Source organism: Sciurus vulgaris (genome assembly GCF_902686455.1).
Source record: "Sciurus vulgaris genome assembly, chromosome: 3".
NCBI lineage: Eukaryota > Metazoa > Chordata > Mammalia > Rodentia > Sciuridae > Sciurus > Sciurus vulgaris.
Genome location: NC_136463.1, coordinates 174,341,149 through 174,344,757, shown reverse-complemented (window position 1 = coordinate 174,344,757; position 3,609 = coordinate 174,341,149). Strand labels below are relative to the sequence as shown.

Sequence of the window (3,609 nt, the reverse complement as noted above, 5' to 3'; positions counted from 1 at the left end):
CTTCAATATTTTTCCCATAGTGCTTAAGGCCATCTGGCACGTTAGCTACTTTTCTAATTTTATGTCCCATTCTCCCAATAGGATACAGGCTCTGTAAAGGACGAGACTGGTTTTCTTGTTTGTTTTTTATTGAGATGATATTTACACATCTTTCTGGAGCACATTATGGTAATTCAATACATGTATACAGTGTGTAATGATCACATCAGAGTAATGAGCATTTCCATCTCTCAAACATTAATCATCTACACGTGCTGGGAACTTCATCCTCTTCTAGTCATTTTTATTACTGTTTTCACAGCACGACACGCTGTCCCTAGAAAACGCTCAGTGTGATGGACAACCAAATCCGCAGTTGGACTTCAAGGTCCTCTGTGAGTTGCAGGTGCTTTGCGCCACTCACCACAAACTCTGGCTCTGGTCTCCCTTGCATCTCCCTCTGACGGTGATCTCTCGTACAGGCCAGGCTTCTGCCAGGAGTTTTTGAACACATTTCATTTCATATATATATTAGAAACTCGATTTTTAATTGAATATTCAATCACAGTGCTTAAAATGTCAAAGACACCTTTGCCATGGTGAAGGCTTCATCCTACTCTCCAAAACGCACAGCCACTGCCAGGAGCCTGGCGGGGCCTGCAAAACTGCACCCAGAGGTGGATTGTCAGGTGGTGAGCGGAGTTTCTGCACCATCTTGTGGACGACCTGGGAATTACACCTACTCCGCGGGACATTTTCCTGCGTCCAGGCTGTGTGAGGAGTGCCTCCATTTACTGATGTCTCCTCCCCACCCAGAAAGGAACCCCTTACTGCCTTTCCTCACCCTTGACTTTCCAAATGCTCCTTGCCTGGAGGTGTTTTAACGTTGGTTATTCTCACTCTCAGGAGGAAGAGAAACAAAATCTTCCTGCACGCCGCACAGGGAGGGGCCTGGGGAGGGAACTGAAGGCCTCCTAAGCTCTCTCAGAGCTCTCCACCACCCACTTCAGTGCCTTCGTGAGAGCCCTGTGGGTCAGGTCATCCCTCAATGCCCAAAGTGGCTGTCCGGTGAGGTCCAAGTCCAGGGGCTACATGGGAGTGTGGCCAACCTCCAGCCTCAAACCCGGGTACCAACTGTTCCATGTCTATGGGGATTTCTGTAATTGGCCTTTTATTCCATCATGGAAACTCAAGTTTCAGATGTAAATAACTCCTGGGAGAGGTGACAACTGGATTTCCAGTCATCCCATTCCAAATAACCAATAGCCCACCTATACACAGAGAGGGTGAGGGCAGAGGTGAAGGGTCACTGGCCGCCTAGAAGGCAGGGTGTACTAAAGGTGGACATGAAGAAGCAGACTTGTGACAAAGAAAGGACTGTGGAGTCCCAAATTCAACTTCAGAGTTCTTACAAATTACTTCCTACCCAGGCTGCCCACCCCCAGTGTGACCTCACTAATTCTACCCTGTGTATTTGGGATTGGCGGGGGAAAGGTCCAGTTGTGGATTTTTAGTTGTGGAAAGTCTGCATTACAATAACTTATAAAGTAATTCTGTTACTCTCAAGACCCTTAAACTATGACACATTATAGGGGGTTGGAGGGGGGGCAAGAATGGAGGAAGGAGGGACTGTATAGAGGGAAAAGAGGGGAGGGAGGGGTGGGGGGTAGGGAAAAATAACAGAATGAATCAAACACCATTACCCTATGTAAATGTATGATTACACAAATGGTATGCCTTTACTCTATGCACAGAGAATCAACATGTATCCCATTTGTTTACAATAAAAATAAATTTAAAAAAAAGAAAATGATAAAAGATCCTTAAACTATATTGACTATCACCAGCAAAGACTTCTGGGAAAAGGCTCAACTGAGAAGGATGGTTTGTAATTAGTGCATGAAATGCTTGAAAGGTACTGTTCTTCTCCTGATTGGCCTTGAACTTGCCCTTATGAGAAGTTTCTTGAATTATTTTAGCCAAGATTAGGGAGATTGTTTACTCTTGTGGTATCTATAAGACAATGAAAGAAAAGGGATTAAGTAAATTTAAACTTTAAGCCAGTGTATCTGAATTAGCATCAGAAGGGGAAAGGAAAAGAATAACCATTAATTGAGAGTCTTTGTCTGGAAAGCACTACCTAGGCACATTAATACGTACCACATGATGTTGGGCAAGTAACACAACCTTTCGAAGCCTCATTTCCTCATTTGTAAAATAGTATTCTGACGCCGTAGAAAAACAGTTTGGTGGTTCCTCAAGACATTTAAACAGAATTATCAAAGGATTTCACAATTCCACTTCTGGATATGTACCCAAAGACGTGAAAACAGGAGATCAATCAGACGTTTGTGCACGATGTTCATAACGTTTCTCACAGTAACCAAAAGGGAAATAACCCAAATGTACACTACCAGGTGAATGAAGAAACAAGATCTGGGGTATATCTACACTGCATTATCATTAAGACTAACAGGTGAAGACCCAGGTGCAGGGGCACACACCTGTAATCCCAGCCACACAGGAGCCTGAAGCAGGAGGATCACAAGTCCAGCCTGGACAACATACCAAGCTCCTGTCTCACAAAGGTGGGGTGAAATTCTGACACATGCAGATGAACCAGGTGCAGTAAGCCAGAACAGAGGACAAACAGCCAATGCTCCACAGAGATGCCCAGGATTAGGTCATAGGCACAAGGAGTGGAGTGAGGTTACAAGAACGGTAAAGAGAGTGGGACAGGAGTTAGTGCTTCGTGGCTGTGGAGCTTCAGTTTGAAATGATGACATTCTGGAAATGACGTTGAAAATGGCCACAAAACATTGTGAATGCGCTCCACGCCACTAGTCGAAATGTGTTCAATTGAAGTTTAACTCTGTGCAAGAAAAAAAAAAAAAGTGTTGAAAAGATGCTGTGAACTAATTGGGATCATTTTATTGAATACGGTAACAGCTTTTCCAAAATATAACAACATAGAAAGAAATCACCCAGTTTTTCTCCTGAGCCACTTCCATCCTGGACCAGTCACCTGCCCCAAGAGACCCCAACAAGACAGGAAGTTTCTTTCTTCTATATTCAATGACAAGTCCATAAGATATTTTTTTCCCACCTATAATGTAGACGAATGACCATTTTCCCTCCAGTTTTAATTGAGATGGAACTTTTTATGACTGAGAAAATGTCATCCACCAGATGAGAAAGCTGAATAACATGGGATGATAGTGACAAGACACAGCCATGGCCAGAAACGGGACCCAAGGGACTCAGGGAACATGTCATGCTGCTCTGCTTGATAGTTTTTATTTGGATGAACTAAAATCACCAATTTGGTTTTCTTTTGAAGGGGAAACATCCAGAGTATACTAGGGTATGTGGGGTCAGAGGAGGATAATCACGTGCCATGGACACGGGGAAGGGAGGAAGGACACCCCTTAACTCAGAAAACTCTGCGAATTACAAGTGGAAATAACCTACTTGCCCTAGCAAACCAAACCAAACAACAACCAAAAAAAAAAAAAAAAAAAAAAAAAAAAAACCAAAAGCAGCAGATAAGGGAACCTAAAATGCCCAAGTTGTTCTTTTCTGGAAGGGAAGGAAGCCTGGAGGACTGGAGCTTTGAAGGAAAGTTAGACT

The 3,609-nt window shown here is 43.5% G+C and overlaps 1 long non-coding RNA gene across 1 annotated transcript; it reads right to left on the bottom strand.

Moving 5' to 3' along the window:
• Nucleotides 1-1,722: 1,722 nt before the first annotated feature.
• On the bottom strand, nt 1,723-2,755 carry LOC306658527. Its single transcript, XR_013763073.1, has 3 exons — nt 2,480-2,755; nt 2,140-2,389; nt 1,723-1,992 (listed from the first exon to the last, which is right to left on the bottom strand). It is a non-coding gene; the product is annotated as an uncharacterized lncRNA (long non-coding RNA).
• Nucleotides 2,756-3,609: the final 854 nt, after the last annotated feature.